The sequence below is a fragment of the Miscanthus floridulus genome, chromosome 7 (genome assembly GCF_019320115.1).
Source record: "Miscanthus floridulus cultivar M001 chromosome 7, ASM1932011v1, whole genome shotgun sequence".
Classification (NCBI taxonomy): Eukaryota; Viridiplantae; Streptophyta; class Magnoliopsida; order Poales; family Poaceae; genus Miscanthus; species Miscanthus floridulus.
The window spans coordinates 36,958,025-36,977,981 of NC_089586.1; positions in this window are offsets into that span (position 1 = coordinate 36,958,025).

Consider the following 19,957-nt stretch of genomic DNA (forward strand, 5'->3'; position numbering starts at 1 on the left):
ACCATCACTATACACATAGGTTATCAAGGTTTCTATGGTTCATAGGCATTCCGGTGTCGTATTCGTCTCAAACGTTTTCTTCGGCTTGCACGTGCCACATGTGAAGGAAACACCAAGTTTGGGATTTTCCGGAGATGGTTTGCTACTTTCTGAGGTTTAATTAAATTTTCACGCGACGACACCGATTAATTATAGGTTGAACTGAGTCTACCCACAAAAAGATCCGGAATGGTACCAAACTTTTACATAGGCTCTAATGTTCCCTAGGAATAAGAATTTTGTGGAGGTGGATAAAAAATCTATTGGGTCCAAGATAAAATTCACCCTCGTTTGTCTTATTTGGCATAGAGAAAAATATAATAAATAAAAAAACTGATCAAAAAAACCTCAGATCCTGTGTGGGGTCTTAATTTGGGTGTACAAGCTTGCCAAAAAAATTCAAGCCATTTCGACATAGGCGGAGTAAATATGCTTCACAGAGGTACACGTGCCCTTTCATCGAACCATGACTATACACATATGTTATCAAGGTTTCTATGGTTCATAGGCATTCCGGTGTCGTATTCATCTCAAACTTTTTCTTAGGCTTGCATGTACCACGTGTGAAGGAAACACCAAGTTTGGTATTTTCTGGAGATGGTTTGCTACTTTCTGAGGTTTAATTGAAGTTCCGCGCGACGACACCGATTAATTATAGGTTGAACTGAGTCTACCCACGAAAAGATCCGGAATGGTGCCAAACTTTTACACAGTCTCTAATGTGCCCTAGAGATAAGAATTTGTAGAGGTGGATGAAAAAATCTATTGGGTCCAAGATGAAATTCACCCTCTTTTGTCTCATTCAGCACACAGAAAAATATAATAAATAAAAAAACTGATCAGAAAAACCTAAGATCCTATGTGGGGTCTTAATTTGGGTGTACAAGCTTGCAAAAAAATTTCAAGCCATTTCGACATAAGAATACATATGCTTCTATTTATTCAGTATATAAAAGAATTTTTTAATATATATAAACATCACTGTCGGTTTCAAAAAACCGACATTGATGAGAATAAACCGACAGTGATACTGGTTATCACTGTCAGTTTATCTTTGAAAATCGGTAGTGATGAGCTATTTCCCAAAATAAATTAATAATTTATAAAATAGAATAAAAAAAATTGGGCCGCCTAGGACTCGAACACGGGTCTCAGGGGCTAAGTTGAGGTGTCTTAACCATTGCGCCATTAGGAGGAGTTCGAAAGAAAATAAAAATTTATCCTATTTAACACCTAAGTTAACACCTAACTACTACACAACATCACTGCCGGTTTGGGGAATGACCCGACAGTGATGTACCCCATCACTGTCGGTTTGCAAGCAAAACCGGCAGTGATGAGCTATTTCTCAAAATAAATTAATAATTTATAAAATAGAACAAAAAAATTTAGGCCACCTGGGACTCGAACACGGGTCTCAGGGTCTAAGTTGAGGGGTCTTAACCGTTGCGCCATTAGGAGGAGTTCGAAAGAAAACGGAAACTTATCCTACTTAACACCTAACTGCTACACAACATCACTGCCGGTTTGGGGAATGACCCGGCAGTGATGTACCCCATCACTGTCGGTTTGCAAGCAAAACCGGCAGTGATGAGCTATTTCTCGAAATAAATTAATAATTTATAAAATAGAACAAAAAAATTGGGTCACCTGGGACTTGAACACGGGTCTCGGGGCTAAGTTGAGGGGTCTTATCCGTTGCACCATTAGGAGGAGTTCGAAAGAAAATGAATACTTATCCTACTTAACACCTAACTTAACACCTAACTGCTACACAACATCACTGTCGGTTTGGGGAGTGACCCGGCAGTGATGTACCCCATCACTGTCGGTTTGCAAGCAAAACCGGTAGTGATGAGCTATTTCCTGAAATAAATTAATAATTTATAAAATAGAACAAAAAAAATTGGCCCACCTGGGACTCAAACATGGGTATCGAGGGCTAAGTTGAGGGGTCTTAACCGTTGCGCTAGTAGGAGGAGTTCCAAAGAAAATAGAAACTTATCCTACTTAACACCTAACTAAACACATAACTCCTACAGCACATCACTGCCGGTTTGGGTAGTGACCCGACAGTGATGTGCCCCATCACTGTCGGTTTACAAGCAAAACCGACAGTGATGAGCTATTGCTATAAAAGTGGCGCGGGTTGAAATTATCCCAATTCTTTCAACCCCGCGCCAACCCCTCCCCCCACACCGCCGGAGCACCACCCTGCGCCGGAGCACCGCCCCACGCCGTCCACCGCCCCACACCGGAGCACCACCCCAAGCTGGAGCACCGCACCATCTGTGCCAAGCCGGAGCACTATGCCATCTGTCCCACCGCTGAGGCCTTCAGGAGCGCGCGGACAACTACTTTCCCACCCCCACGATGAGTGCGTGGCTCACTGCCCACTACGTGTCTGATGAAATGTCCCACAGCTGCTTACTTGAATCAGTTTGATGATGCAGTGTGTGTTGTCATATAGTTTGATCATGCAGCTATGAATGCTAGAACCAAGGTTTGCCACATAGTGTGTGCTGTCTGTTTCTTTGTGTTTCTGGACGCATTGCTAGTAAGTAGTACATTATTACTTAGTAGCACGTTGCTTAGCTCTATTCATCAGTATACTGATAAGAACAAAAGCGTAATTTTATTTTTGGTTACCAGGATAAACATAGCAGGGACTCACAATACTTGACAGAAATTGCTCTCTGAACGTTAATGGTAGTTTGTTTTTAGAGTACTTGCATTTTCTTTGTGAAACAAACTTACGTTTTCTCTGTGAAACCATCTTGTGCATCATTGGAGCTTGGGTGGATACATATGTGAAACCAATGGCTGGCCTCACCTCGTAGCTTGCAATTGCAACTGCGCTCCCATCAGGCAGATACTCAATGTTTTTGGAACTGTGCCACCAACGCTCAATGTTTTTGGATGTGAGGATGGAGTATATATACTTTAGACCTATAGAACTAATATATGTCCAAACTTTTCATGGAATTCTCCATGCTATCAGCATAAAGATGCATAATTATTAACTTATGCAAGATTACAAGTAATACATAGTTATGTAGCCTTGTGCATTAAACTAGGAATATTTTCCAACAATCCTATCTTATTATGAGTTTTTGCATGTCACTTTCCTGGGATAGTATGAGATGCATATTTGCCCCTACCAACCATGTAAGTTTCAGATCAAAGTATCACTAATTTGGAAAGATGCTTACCTGCACTGATACTTGTGAAAGAACCTCGCGCCGATGGTTGGGGGATTTATAGTGAGACTGAAGACTCTGAGACATCTCTAGGAGTATATCCAAAAGCCTTAAACTGGCTCTCTAAATCATCATTTGGTTTTTAACGAATAAAAAATATTCTTTATATCTTTCCTACATCTAACAACTATTACTAAGGCATGTGAATAGTTGTTTTCCAAACACTCCTATATATGCAATGGTTGTGTGTTATTCATAAATATATTAAATTGTATAAGAATACATCATGTTTGAATGACAACCTAATTTACTTAAATGTATAGGCAGCCATGGCATGGTATGTAGTGCATGTTGGTCATATGCCTGGGATTTATCGAACCTGGGAAGATTGCTATGCTCAACTCAATCGCTACCCTGGTAATTTGCACAAAAAATACAACACAGAAGCTGAAGTTTTGAGGGCCTACTATAGTCATCCGGCCTACCTTGCAAACCATGGACAACCGGCCTACTATGGTCCAATGAATGCAAACCATGGCCATCCGCTAGCACTGGAGATCGAAGAGAAGCCACCCACCGGAGATGTGAAGATTAGGAGAAATGCTCCTTGGTCTTGGAAAGATGTCATGCTTTTATTTATGGCTATGGTCATCGCTTTTCTTATTTGGAAGTTGATGTAGGCTTAGTTTCATAGAATAGTAGGTGGACTTTGTTGTATGTGGTCAATCAAACAATGAATTTGTTCTAGGTGAACATATGCTATTATTTGACTTTGTTGTATGTGGACTTATTATTAGACTTTGCATTAAACATATTATATATATATGAACATATGCTTTTAGTAGTTGTCCATGGCCAAAACTAACCACGATCGTGTCACAGCCATGACTCATCGTCGCCTGTTACCCCATCGCCGAAGAACAGATTGGCAACAAGAAGAGGCTGATATCGCTGGGACGGGAGAGCCGCATGATCCGACAAACGGTGATGGTATCAATCAGGTCGGTGAGAACAAGCAGCCATGGACCCCGTCCGGCCTACTCGATCTGGGTCAAAATGACCAAGATGGCCAGGTAACTTTGGTATCATGTGACTATGTAGCCACACACGCTAATCAATTGAGAGTGTCATAGCTTACATGGTATCTCTAGCAGGAGCCTCCGCCGGCCGAGGAGCCAGAGGGTTCGGGTAGCAGGAAGGCCAGATCCAAGCGAGGCGTGTCAAAGATTCCTGTTGGTAGGAATGCACACTGGCACATTACTAAGTTCGATGAATTCAAGGATCCACTCTCACCGCCTATAGCTTTGACCAAATACAAGACTATCCTCGGGTTACTTGTTAGGGACTTCATCCCGATTAGGTACATGAAGTGGATTGGGAAAGATGATGACCCATGGAGGGTTCCCGAAAGTGAGAAGGATTACATATGGGATGTCAAGATCCCAGAGTATTTCACTTTCCCAACCGAGTATGACAGGGAGTTAGTCATGAAAAAAGCAAAAGAAATCATGGGGACATGCTTCAAGAATTTCAAGGGGACATTGTACAAGAATTTTGTCCTCCAAAATAAAGAGCTAGATTTCGATGGTGGACAGTTTAGCAAGCAGAAGGACTTTTGGTAGCATTTCAAGGAATACAGGTTGTCTGAGGAGTACTTAGCACTGAGCAGGAAGAATAAGGAGAACTCATAGAAAGCAACGAATCCTCATTATCTCGGCTCTCGTGGCTACGCCAAAAAGATGCTAGAATTTGAAGCAGAACTTCAAAAGATGGATCGCCTTGCTGAGGAAGGCGTTCAGGTTGAGACAGCCGATTGGGAGCCCAGATCGGTATGATACTGTATGGGGAGGAATGTATGGCACGCCGAGGACGGGAGCTTTAGCTCCACAAATGAACCCATGAGCGAACTCATCCAGAGGATCTCCTAGGTAACTGAGGAGGTGAGGCAAGGGACTCGCACTTCTAATAGGGAGAAAGACGTGCTCACCAAAGCACTCAGAACCAAGGAGCACCCTGGTCGCACTAGAGGAACCGGTGTTGTTCCTTGGAAACTAGCATTCCCCCAAGAATCTAACACTTATCGGAGCCGCTCGAGGGGTAAAGTGGAACAGGAGGCAGAGTATTTGAGGCGACTAAAAGAGATGGAAGACAGAATGGAAGCACAGATTGAGGCGACTATTGAAGCACGAGTCGAGCAAATTTTGTTGTCCAAGGGGTCAGGAGTACCAAAAACCCTACTCCTACTGCCTTTAGCCCACAGTTTAGGGGTCACAGCTGCTGCGGATCGACCCCGCTCGACGAAGAAGAGGCGAATGTGCTTCATCCGGTGGACGGCATCACTGAACCCGTCAATGTCAAGTTGTACATCTGTCAGGAATGGACAAAGGACAAGGTGGTGCTTGGCCAGGCCTGGCCTGTGGGAGACAGGATAATTAATGGCTGCCTAATTCCACAAGGGTACGCTCGCATCACCATTGACAGAATACTTGATAAAAAGTTTAACAAGATACCCATTGAGTACCCCGTAGCGGAAGACAGGCCAAAACTTGGTCAAAACAAGGGCTCTCAATTGGCCTGGCGCAAGCGCTTTATTAAGCTTGACCATCAATTATCCTCTGATGATGAGGACGACTGCGAGTCTTCGCCCACCCGTGATGATCACTCACCATCTCCAAACAGAGATCACTCCCCTCCTCATCCGGAGCCATCACCCCGAGAAGACAGAGGTCTCCTTCTATTCCTCCTCGTCCGACTCCATCTTCATCAGCCCCAAGAAAAGAGACTCCTCCTCCTCCCCCTCCTCCTCCATCTTCATCAACGCCGAGAAAACAGAATTCTCATCGTCCTCCTCCTCCACCTCAGCCCAAAACAATATCAAGGACATCCTCACAGTCGCAGAAAAGGTCCTTGGATTCGGTCGCTAATGCTCCCAAAGTGGACCAACAGAAAAGAAAAGGCCATTCAGTGGCAGTGTTACCACCTTGATGAAAGAAAAATTTACAGCACACATCTCGAAGGAAGATTGTGTTAGTTTCTTCAATCTCTGTGCCTCACTGCCTTCGTATTTGTTGAAGTCCGAATTCGAAAGGCAAACACAGAATAAATACGCTACAACAAGAGACAAAGAAATACACAATAAAGATTTAAGGAACATACAGAAGTACGTCGAAGACAACCTAGGATTAACCATGGAAGAGGCCGCGAACATCTATTATGATGTACAAGGGACGGGAACACCGGCAATGAAGTATAAAAGAGGCAATCTTTTGGTTCCTGATGATGAGTATAAAAATTTGACAACATATATGCGCCAGTTGCATGAATATTACATGGCTCAAGCAACAGAGACGGACGATTTTGGTTTTGAGGTTATTATCCGTTCGCCACATGTTTTCCATTATCCTGAAGAAGAGAAGTTCAATGTCGAGTGGGAGTGCTTGTTCCAGCTATACCAGAAACGCTCTCTCGATATTCAAATGTTGACACTGTGGACTATGTAAGTACCCTATATGCACGATATTACAATTAACTACTCTCTCAAGACAAATTGTTAACTTTTGAGCACTTCCCATGATTTTATGTAGGTGTATAGCAAAATTTTGCATTCTAAAAAGCAAATGGGATTACATAGGCTTCTTGGACCTCTTGTGAGTCAATAAGAGGACATGTCTAGGCCTCTATGGATGTGACGTGGAAGACCTGAAACAGAGATTGATTGTTGTTTTCGATGAATTCACGATGATGAAGAAAACCCACATACTGCTAGCCTACAACTGCGAGTATGTGTTCTCGACTTTTAATTTTATGCTTCTTTTTTCGTTAAGATTATTCGATAATTAGGATTCTGTGATTGTAGCAACCATTTCATCTTCATTTGTGTCAATCTTGCCAAAAATCTGATCGAGGTGTGGGACTCAAAGAAAAAACCATTTCATCATCTGGATGCACTAGTGGCAGTGCTGAATTAGTAAGCGATCCTAATAACATATTATTTTCTAATCAGACATACCACTTTCTAATGTTTCTCCCTTTAATGTTGCTCAGTGTCCGAAGAAGACATATCGGTGGGACGCCGGTCCCATTCAAGGTTGTCGAAATGGAGGGGAAGTACTTGTCACAGCCGGCGGGAAACAATGAATGCGGGTTTTATGTAATGTGGGCAATGCTTTGCTACATCGGTGGGAAATCGGAAGAAGCCGATAAGTTGGTGTGTATAATCCCCATTTCATTTATGTCTGTTAATAATTCAACAAAATGATTTACTATTCCTCTTTGGATATCATCTTTTTTGAACGACAGCGCAAGAAATATAACCACCAAAGGCTGTTAGACATGGAGATCGTCGCACTGCAATCGGAGCTCGCAAAATTCATCTTAGCCAAGGTATTGGAAAAAGATGGAGTATTTTCCATTGCACAATCCGTGAGGTTCAAGGACCAGTATGGCCTAGAGCGGCTCACCAGATTATTGTAAGAAGTCCGAGAACATTTCTTTTTTATTTTGAGGGATCGAGATCTAGATACGAACATTTGAATTGTAACCGTAACATTTGTAATGTTTAATATTAATAGACCTGTCGTCTATGTAGCGTATATAAAGCAAAACCCGATTCCACGAAAAAATATAAATCAAAATCAATTATAAAACAATAAAATGTGAATGGGCCATCACTGCCGGTTAGCAACGAACCGATAGTGTTGTCTTGCAAAACACTGTCGGTTATCAATGAACCGACAGTGTTGTCTTGCAAAACACTGCCGGCTTGAGCCATGAACCGATAGTGTTGTCTTGCTCAACACTGCCGGTTTGAGCCATCAACCGACAGTGTTGGCTAGCTCAACACTGCCGGCTTGAGCCATGAACCGACAGTGTTGGCTAGCTCAACACTACCGGCTTGAGCCATGAATCGACACTCTTGAAGCAACCATCATTGTTGGCTAGGACTACAAACCGGTAGTGTTGTTCAACTAGACACTATCGGGTGGAGCCAGAAACCGACACTGTTTCCTATAGATCAGTGTCGGTTTTTAAGAACCGATAGTGATGTCAACCCCCCATCACTGTCGGTATGCCACTGTCGGTTCAAAATCCGGCAGTGAAGGGGGGTTTTGAACCGACAGTGATGTCCAGATCTGGGGTAGTGTGTTAGCTCTTTTTATTTCTCTTTCCTCGTCTACCCTTCCTCTATCATCAATCCTTCTTCCCCCACACTTCGCGGTCCGCACCTTCCTTCTCGCCATGGAGGAGACACGCGGTCTCGGTGACCACAAGCGTCTCCGCTCATCGCGAGTGTGTAGGCCCCATCTGCCTCTGCTCATCGCGAGCATGCAGGGGGCAGGGACAACTCGCAGTTGTAGCCGACCATGGCGAAGCCACAGGAGGTGCACAACATCGACTCTTCTCACCTACCATTCATCCGGTTGACCCCGACGCCGGCGCCGAGGGACGCCCCCATCCGGCCGTTCGGCTGTGACTTCTCCAACGACTAGCAGCGGCAGGCGCATGCCAATCAGCAGGACGCCGCCAATGGCAGCACGGTCATGTCCGAGAGCAATGGCGCGCCACTGGTGTCACACGGCGGCCGCGGACGCCGAGAGGAAGTTCGAGTGCCACTACTGCTGCCGCAACTTCCTGACATCGCAGACGCTGGGCGGACCAGAGGAAAAGGACGGCGGTGGGCGGGCGAGATGCAGCGCGGGCGGTGCCAAAGGAAGGGGTATCGGTGTCTTTTTCCCAATCGGGTGGAACTTTAGTCTGTGATAGGTAGGTTCTATGGACTAGTGAACTAACAACTAGTTAGGGCTTTGGCTAAACTTTAGCCCACCCATTAGCCCCTCCTGTTTGGCTCCTCAAGGGCTAAAGTTTAGCAACTAGTTATTAGCCCAAGGGATTCAAACAGGGTCTAATTACTAGCAAAAATTGATCATCTTCAGGCTAGACATGCATTCTTTCTAAAGTTATTAGTGGCGGCTAATTTCCTTTTATTATTTTAAAGTTGGGGCCATGTTGCCAAAATAATTCCATTGGTCTTATGGATTGATTTGCTTGATCCCATTAAATCTCTATCAAACCACTGCTAAAGTTAGAAAATATTGGTATCTTAGCAAGAGTCATTTACCGCCATATTTAGCTACTCTATGTTGGGTTACTTTCCTTCTCTCAGGCCACAATCCTCTTAAAATGCAAGCCGAATTAGAGCAACTCCAACAAACTAGTTAAAAGGATCCGTGGAGCCATATATAGCGAGTATGGGCCCAAAATCATCTCCAACAGACTCTCTAGGCCCGTTTGCAAATTTACTCGTTGTCCATTCCGTAGAGATCGCTAACTAAAAATGGACAGGCAATCTCGCTCGCTATTGGAAAATACCGCCCTATCCGCACCTCTTTCCCGCACGAGACGTCTCCCTTCCCACGCACCTTCTCCTATTCCTGCTTCCTGCGGACCTGCACGTACACATGTTTACCGAGGCTGTTAGAGTACACATGTTGTTTTAGAAGATTTTACTTTAGAAGATGGATAAGAGCATCTAGACTCTTTATATCCTTTATAAATGCTAAAAATAGAGATTTTGGTGAAAAAATACCCTCCAATAGCTTCTCTAAATGGTCATCTAAATATAGCCATCTTCTATTCCAGATTTTTCGGTAGTCAAAAATAGAAGGCGAGAAATGGTTCTCTAGAGTACGCATGAGATATAGAAAAACTATTAGAGAGTGAAAAGATATAGAAAACGATTTTTATACAAATGGCTCTCCAAATGTTGATTTAGAGAGTGAGATGTAGAAATGCTCTTGGAGATGCTCTAAATTATGGATTTGGGAATCTATTTTTAACTAATCTCTTAGAGTTGCTATTAGCTCGCTAAAATTTAGGCAGCTAGTAGATAGCGATGGAAATTATCTAGGAATGGGCACATAAATTGTACTCCCTGCAACGTCAAATAAAGCAAATTCCTTGTGAAAGTATGCAAGATATAATCTTTGATATTGTTATTTGACTAAAATTATCAACGAGAGAACACATACTATTGCAAGCGACTAGAATTGTCAGATAATGGTTAGTCCGGGATAATCAAACCTTTTACTAAATCGATTTAGCCATTGTGTAGCTCACATCGAGAGATCACCCTATTTGACTTTGAATTAATAAAGAGATATGGCAACCAGAAAGCTCCACGATCGACAAAGAGACTATTCCCTATGTGCCATTATAAAATATCGTAATTTCCTGTGTGCCCCTAGAAAAATTCAGCGGTCTTCAGCGCCACAACTCTAACTTTTTCGTGTCCTCCATGCCACTTCCGTCAGTTTGGGTTCTAACGCCGTCAAACTGCAGGTGTGAAAAGACGAAAATACCCTTAAGTCTAAATATGTTATTAATTTTTTTGAGCATCTTAACGACTTCAAATGAAAAAAACTCAAAACTAGAAAGTTGTAGATCTCGTCGAGATCTATAATTTTCATATAAAATTTATTTTCATTTAATTCCGCAAAAAAATATGATTTGATATGATTAATATATCTTAGAAAAATCATCATTTTTTGTGGAATTAAATGAAAATAAAATTTATATGAAAATTATAGATCTCGACGAGATCTACAACTTTCTAGTTTTGAGTTTTTTCATTTGAAGTCGTTAAGATGCTCAAAAAAATTAATAACATATTTAGACTTAAGGGTATTTTTGTCTTTTCACACCTGCAGTTTGACGGCGTTAGAGCCCAAACTGACGGAAGTGGCATGGAGGACACGAAAAAGTTGGAGTAGTGGCGCTGAAGGCCGCTGAATTTTTCTAGGGGCACATAGGGAATTACGATCTGTTATAATGGCACACAGGGAAAAGTCTCATCGACAAAACTGGAGGACCCTGCATACATCGCAGAGTTCGATTTTTACTAAGCATGTCGGATTTTAGTCAGTTCTAAGAACAGTTGATGATGTATTATTATTAAAACATTCCAAGGGGGCCTGGTAAGACTACCTCACCCTATTAAAATGAAAGCCAACAAATATGAAAAAGGCCATGGCTGATTGAGGGTGTCCAATTGCATCTATCAAACATATCTGTTTTGTCTTTTTTACCTTTTTTTTATTTTATCCCTCAAACACTACATTTCCAAACCAATGTGCTGTTTTTTTCATTACAATGGAGTGATTTGTACAAGGTCCATGTAGAAGCACAAGCTTGGGGAAAATCAGCCTAGAAAAAGTGGCCCAAATTACCCAATAATGATGCGGTATGTGGGCTTCCATAGCCCAACCCGTGATCCTAGAGTATTCACATGCAATTGACCTCACGCGAGGATTATTTAAACATGAAGAAAATAGGCACATGGAGATTTTTCAAAGATCTCAAGATAGGATCAGGTGAAGATTGGAAAGAGATGATCAATCTTATCTATTGGGCCAATTCCTAAATATTATGAAGTGAAGGACCTACATGCAAGTGACCTAAAAGATTATGAAAACTGCCATCATGGACATACTCAAAGATGGAAGCAAATGACATGGGAATCAAGCTAGGCCAACCAACCTAATCTATTTTGGCGCTCAATTGCCTTTCCTTTAACTACAACCTCCTTGCATTACAGATGTCCTCCGCTTTGCTCATTCGACGCATTCATCCACCACAACCCAACAAGAAGACTAGAAGAAGGATAGACACAAGACAGAGTTGATGGCCTCTGCAAGTCTTTGGGATTTTCTAGGATATGGCTTAGGTTAGATCCTAGCCGCCATCATCGTCCTGCGAGGTTCAAGCCATAGCAGAGTTCTAGAGTCGCCAAGCATTCATCATCGGTGGTATATGTGTACTCAGTGGTGATGATGTATGCAACTTTAATTGAGTAAAGCTCATCATGCTTTCCAATCTGCTAGCAATTTAATGCCTCCTTTTATGCTTTTCTAGCTATCATGCATGGTTGTTTCATTCCTTAGTCTAATGCAAGGTTAGTCTATTTTGCTGATATACATGATCCTCCATGGTAGCTATATACATGTAGGAATGTCTCCCTTAGTGATCCTATGTGGTCGTTCCCTTGGAAGACCTCAGATAAAATAGCAGGGATGCGATAGGTCTTGAGCTAAGTAATAAATGGGCAATACTTAGGGTAGACCATAGGGTATTAGTTTAAAGATGCAATATATGAGATTCATCAATGAACTTGTTCATTGACTAGAACTACAACTAGAACATGATAGGCTTTTATTTACTTGTGGTTGTGTTTTACCTCTTATTCATGTTCAGTGATGTGATCCACCTCTGTTCATTACTATTATCTTCTGATGGGGTTTACCCTTATAACATATGCAATCCATCCATGTGGATACGATATAAAACATGGAATACTCTTGTGGAAAATCTAAAATGTCACCGTGCACTTGCAATTTACGAATTGTATGCATACGAGTAACCAACACATAGAAATGAGTAAACTCTTACAGCTTGTTCAAAAACAATTCGTAGCAAACACTCATAAATCCATCCTAGATGGAGCTTGGTAACATTTATTGCATTTAAAGAAAATGAAAGCCCCTTTAGATATATCTACCTTCAAGAATGGAAAACATGACATTTGTGGCAAAGTGGTATGCTACACTAGAAAACGGTAGATACAAATTGTTGTTTTCAGTTTTTATCATTGTATTTTTCTCTTACTTTTGTATTATTTTTTAGTCCGCCTTTAAAAAATCAAATAAAGACTAGAGACTCTCAAGTGCATGAGAGAATGGCCCTTTGGACCCTCATTTTTTTACTTGCAGATTTTATCCCTTTATGAGTGTTATTAGGCAAACATAAAGTTGAGGTTTATTTTGTGTTCCTCACCCGTCATGGATTTGCACCAGGCCTTCGAATGTGTACATCATCAGATCAGACCATAGACCCAAAACTAAACAAACATCCAAGACTCGCTGCCGATCATGTGGTTCATACGGTCGTGGAAGAGGGGGGAGGGGTGTGTGTGTGTGTGGGTGGGGGGGGGGGGGGGGGGTGTGGAAGTTTGAGAATTCCAATGTGAATATTGTCGATTTTGAGAAATGTCGCCCTCGTTTTCGCACTGCGAAAAGTGACCGAAATGCCCCCTGCTGGCATATATATTAGCGCCGGTGAAACCGGCGTCCTCCATTTCGGCGATCTCGAAAAGGCAGCGACCATAGTTGCCCCCACCGTCGAGCGATCCTGGTCCTCTCTTTGCCGATCGATCGATCGGTCGAATCCTTCTCGCTCCTAGGTAGCCGTCGTCCTCCGATCCGCCTCCTCCCTAGTTGCAGCCGCAGCACGTAGGGAGTGGAGAGAGCGGAGAGCCGCCGCCCGCCGGCCGCACTTGGATTAAATCTGGTTTGCTAGTAAGGAAATAAAGAGCCCAACGCTCCCGTGTACTATTGCTCTAGCCTAGGAGTTCGATTGATTGTCCCACGTTAGTTCCTTTCGGCCACTTAATCGATTGGCGGATTTGTTTGCCGTGCTAGCTAGCTAGGACCGTCTTTCTTTCGTTTCTCGGTGGGCTAGGGCACAGCACACCATATCCAACCAACATTGTCGGCCACCGTATGCACCTACACGTGAATTCCTGGGGTTCGACACTCCCGGCAGCGAGCCAGCGATGCTGGTCTTTGTATGCTTAAACTGATTCAAGCACGATGAAACTTGATATATCTGCGTATAGGGACCATTGGATCTGTAATATGTTCTTGTTCATGTCTTTCGTTCACTGCATTGGAGGAGATCATGGCAGGGGGTTTCGTAGTTGTTACCCTCATACTATGGTGTATGTGCCATCCTTGCATGGAAGCTCGGTGCCCTGACCGCCGTTGGAATCGGATAGCGCGGATTAACCTGTCTAGATCTAACGGTCTAAGTCGAATCATATATATCGGATGGCGTGAACTAACCCACCTAGATCTAATGGTCAAGCCTCGACCGTTGGAATCGGATAGTAACTACGAGATACAGTAGCTTTGCCCAAAAACACTCGGCAAAGGCTTCGCCGAGTGTAACACTCGGCATAGAGAACACTGCATCTACAGTATCGGCAAATAACTATTTGCCGAGTGTTTTTTATCGCGCACTCGGCAAATAGTTTGCCCAGTGTCAATAAACACTCGGCAAAAATAAATTAACGGGATGGCACGGTGACGGCGCTTTTACCGAGTGCACGACGAAAAAGCACTCGGCAAAGTTTCTCAACTTTGCCGATTGTCAAGCCCAAAACACTCGGCAAAGTTTCTAAAGTTTGCCAAGTGTCCAACCCAAAACACTCGGTAAAGTTTAGACACTTTGCTAAGTGTCACGCCCAAAACACTCGGCAAACACTTGCTCAACGACTAGATTTTATGGTCACTTTGCCGAGTGTCCATTAGAATACACTCGGCAAAACCAAAACACTTAGCAAAGAAGGTTCCCAGAATAACAAAAAATGGCCTCTTCGCCTAGTGTTTTGCCTTGACACTCGGCAACTCCGCTCTTTGCCGAGTGTTACACTCGGCAAAGCGACCAATTCCCCCCCTTTTTTTACTAATCTGTCACGTATAACGAACCCCTCTCAATTCACAATAAACCATCACAATTCACAACAAACCATCATCACAGGCATAATTATATGTCACAGGCATAATAAACCATCATCATAATTCACAATAAACCATCTTCACAATTCACAATAAACCATCATCACAAGCCACAACTAAGTCACAATAAGCCACAAATGCAAATGCAATCACTGCGGAGGCCCTTGGAACCACTGCGACAAATCTGGGTCTTGAGACTGATTATTTGATGATGCTGCCGATTGATTCTGCACAAAAGAGAAGTATTCGAAACAGTGTTAGCTTCCTTTTTAAGTTGCAGGAAAATTATATATAGGTTAGTACTAACAACTCTAGCAATGTTTACTGACAACAAAACATATATATTTTTGTTAAATTCAACATGATAATAGATTCAATTTGACCCATACTTTAGCTTCATCTAGTGCCTGGGTCAACTATAAATATAAAAGCTATAAACAGAATGTGAAACATGTTTTAACTTGGCAGCTTTGTTTCACTATCAAACAAAGACAACTAGCTGCTGGCCAATTATTTTGGCTAACTGTGTATTCAAAACCAGTTTTGTCCATTTGTCCACTAGACTGACAAAGGACAGTCGTCCACGCGTAGGTGGTCAATGACAACAGCATTTAGACTATTTCTGATGTTCTTGTTGATAATAATCATATCTTTTAAATTACTTGATAGAATGGAGCAAGAAATTCGCAAGTTATGTTCAAAAACAAAATAAAAGTTGCAGGAGGTAGCCATGGCTTGCTATCTTCATTCTGTAAGTAGCTCTAACGTTGCTTTCAACCAAAATAGGCTGCTATGACATTGATTCACTGCACTATCTCTGAAAGCGATTTGCTGTCACGTACATAGTCATGGACCATCAGCTACCCATATATAGCTTCCAGTGACAGAACCGTATATATTTGTAATAAGGTTTGATATGACTGCGGGGAATTTCATTAATTAGCTTAATTTCTAACCGCAGATAAAAAAAAAGTCAAAATCTAGAAAGTCAGCTTCTAAGCGAAAAGCAAAAAACTGCAGATAAAAACCAAATAGGCTCTCAGATGTGTCGCATCAACAGGGAGCACTAAATTAACACGCTACACAGTTAATTAATTATGGACCTACGTGTTTAATTTACATTTTTTCAGTCTGCCAATAACATTAGTAGTAGCAGAAGGCTTCATCTAGTGTCTCTCCTCATGATGAATCATTTTTCCCTAACATCTAAAGTTCTCTAAGTCAAAGTATTCAATCTGCAGTATAAGGTATCAAGTGACTCATAGAAGTAGTTGTGGGTGGCTGAGGTGGAGGGAATAGCATCGGTGGCGGTGGCAAAGGTTGACCCATACTCGATGCAAAATTCTGTATGTATTAGAACATTTGGTCCATCCTCAACCGATTTTCTTCCTCCATCTTCTGCCGCTCGGCCTCTATCCTCTGTTGAATCACCTCCTCCATCCTTGCCTCCATCTCCTCCCGTTGCTTCGTTTCTGCTTCCACCCGGGCCTATAACATTTCATCCCAATGTTACAATGCAAAGCTAAAGTACGTAACAATCAACGAACGATGAATAAAACAGAAATAACCTGGAGAGCCTCCATCTGGAACTGTGAAGCGGTTGGCCGTGGGCGTATCGCCGGGCTCGAGCTCGTGCTCCTTGCTCGGATCTAGGAGAGAGTGGGAGTAGAGGCTGTATCGATTGTACTATCGTCAATCCAGTACCGGCCATGCTTCTTGCCTCCTCCCACCCTCATCATGATTTCTCCATCAAGATCCTGGGTGCTTGGATCGAACTGTGGCCCATGAACCTGTCTTGCCATCGCTGTGTACTTACTGGCGCGGCTGTGGATGCTGGGATCGCTGTATGCCTCGGGCGGGCCCTCTGGGTTGAAGTCGATGTTTGCCATCGCCTTGCCCTTTTTGGACATAACTCATGCCTTGAACTGGGAGCAAGGCTGGCCATCATGTGACGACGACTGCGGCAAAAATACAAAATGATTAGAAATTATGCAGAATTGAGCGTTAGAATAAATAAATGAATTCGCGTACCCATTTTTCCCTGTATTCGTCGAGGCTCAGGCTGCCTTGATGGTGTGATGCACGTGGCATCAGCAAACGCCGGTCCCGGCAAGAATTGTGCGTCTCCACCCACCCGGTCTCCACCCACTGGTCCACCATGTATTCCCAACACTGGGTATGCTGGGCGCACCAGTACGGAGACACCTACGTCATCAAGTGTATGACATATAAAAAAATAAAATTAAGCGTAATTAATCTCATAAAAAATAAGTATTAATGTTCTATATTTACCTTGAAGAATTGTTCTCAGGTCAGGTTCATTGTTCTTGCCTCTTCTTTTTTAATCTTCATCCCTCTGTGTTGAGCATAGTAGTCGATGATGGTCTGGACGCGCGCCTCGTAGTGCATGTCCTTCACGAGCTTCTTGGCGGCTTCTTCAGAGATGGAAGCCACCTTGGCCTCATACCCCTCCTGGCATCTGTAGAAGTCCAGCATATAGACGCGATGTATACAGTCATTACTTCAAGAATGTCCAGTGAATGTGATGTATTGAGCAATGTAGTGCGAGGAATACTTACCCACAGCTCGCCCTTCACTCGCTCTGCCTTGTTGGGGAATACCCTGTCGTCACGATCAGCAGTGTCGCGGGCGGCGACGTAGTGATCCCACGTGTAGGCCAGCTGCAGCTCTTCGCCGAACTGCACTAAGCCAGGGAAGTGTAGCCTACACAAAAGGCCAAGGATGCCATTGACCTTACGGTTGTGATCACCCCCACTGACCTTAATCCAACCCCTACCCAAGTGATTAAGATAAATTATTAGTTTCCATTGTAATTTTCAACATATCAAACGAAAAATTATTGAGAACATCTAAAGTTACTTACTTTTTCCTAGAGGGTCAAATCATTGGGCGCCTCTCAAGAGGTATCAGTCGCCTCGGGAGGGTCGAGGGACCTCGCAACCAGACCTGGGAACCAACTGTCTCCTCCTCCACCTGCTCCTGCTCCTCCTGTACCACCTTCTCGTCACCAGAGGCATGCGCGGAAGGTACCTCCTCCTCAGACGACGACGAGGGAGCTACAGGCGACGGGGGCCTTGCTCCTTTACCCTTCCCTCCACCCCTGCCTCGTCCCCTCCCTTGACCTTTCCCTGAAGCTGACCCTAAAGCTGACCCTGAAGCTGCGATCTTTTCATAAAGCGCCGCGATCTTCCTCGTGCCGCCCACCATTGTTCAATCACCTGCAATTAAAAAGAGTAAACGAATCAGCACAGATAAACAAACCATACATAGAAAGATATGCAAAATACACTAAACATACTTCAAAAATAACATGGTATGACAAATAATAAATAAATTAGTACGGCTCATACATGTATTAGAAATAATCATCATGATCGGGATTAGCTGGATCATAAGTCTCATCATCACTATCACGCGTGTCGATATAATCATCATGATTGGGAATGTCATCATCATTGTCATTGCCTAAATGTAATCGCTGAAGTAATTCTAAGTCCTTCACATTTTGAACCTCGTCTCCAACGTCCTCGTCAGCAACCCTTTCATTGTCTACTTCCATTCCGATCGCTTCGGTTAAGTCTATCTCAAAACTCCCTTCGAGCCAAGCTTCTTGGAAGAACTCTCCTTCATATGTGTTGGGGTCTATGTTGTAATCTTCATTGTTTGGTATAGGTAGTTTACTATGTGGCGATATCTTGTACACAACATCCCAACCCTTAAGACGGTCGTCGGTTTGGCACCGGTAAGAGAGATAATAAACTTGCATGGCCTGTTGAGCCACAATATAAACATCGTCTCCTGGTAAGACGGATGATTGTCGAATTTTGACTAGCCCAAGATTAGGGGTCCGTCTCACTACTAATGGATCAAACCAATGGCATTTGAATATGACTGGATTAAGAGGTTTGCAACCACGAAACATGAGTTCGTATATTTCTTCAATTCTTTCGTAGTACTCGACCCCATCAAAGCCTGGTGTAAAAACTCTGGTATTTGTGGTTCTTCGATTGGGCCGACTCTGCTCGTGGCTTATTGTGTGAAAGCGATAGCCATTCACGTCATAACCGGTAAACGACCTGACCCTATAGGCACAACCATCGACAACCTATCTCAACTCGGCACTCATAGACACATCAGTTTGGCCCTACAAGTTCAAGCAGGGTGGTTTGTTATATTATTCGCATGTACGAGCAACTTGTAATGTCAAACTAAGTACGAACTAAATTAGACTATACCTTCTGTTTGAACCAAGAAATAAAATCAGGCATTCCATTTCCCGCACCCTCTCTAAGAAGGGTCTCAGCTTCCTGCGGGGTAGGTTCCCTTGATTCACGCCAGTTTGTTGAGAACTTACAGCATGTATGGCTTCACTTCGGATAGGATGGTCAACACATACAGCATGATAGTGCGACACTCTTCATGTTTCAAGGTCTTGTGGGTCGCACCACTTGCACTTCTGAGTTGCCCTCGGAAAATGCTAAGGCTCGATTCATCTTCGCCGGCATTGTAACGAGGGGGTGGATTATGCATGCTAGGAAGGTTGTCAACATAGTATTTTGTTGTGAAGTTTGACACCTCCTCCAGAATGTATGCCTCTACCACGGATGCTTCAATTTTGCATTTATTTTTACATTTAGTTCGAAGAACCTTTTGACATCTCTTAATTGAATAGCACCAACGGCTCTACATAGGCCCCCCCAATTCGTGCTTCATACGAAAGGTGCAGAATCATATGCTGCATCGGATTGAAGAAGTCGGGTGGAAAAATCTTCTCCAACTTACAGAGCAACACAGGCGCCATTCTTTCCATTTCTGTAACCACGGTACGAGATAACTCCTTGGCACAAAGCTGGCGGAAAAAATTGCTCAACTCCGCTAGTCATTTAACATGTCTCCTACCCCGACATTCCCATCATATTCCTCGATGCGTTGTCTCACGACCTTGTCTCTCCCACGATCGGCTTCACCATGGTAGATCCACTTAGTATAGTCTGCCGTAAATGCATTCTTGCAAAGATGTTTACCCATGACCACCTTGGTTTGCCGACGCATGTTTGCACATTTGCTACAGGGACACCAAGTGACACTAGCTCCTTTAACCCTTGCAAATGCCCGTTCCAAGAAAGC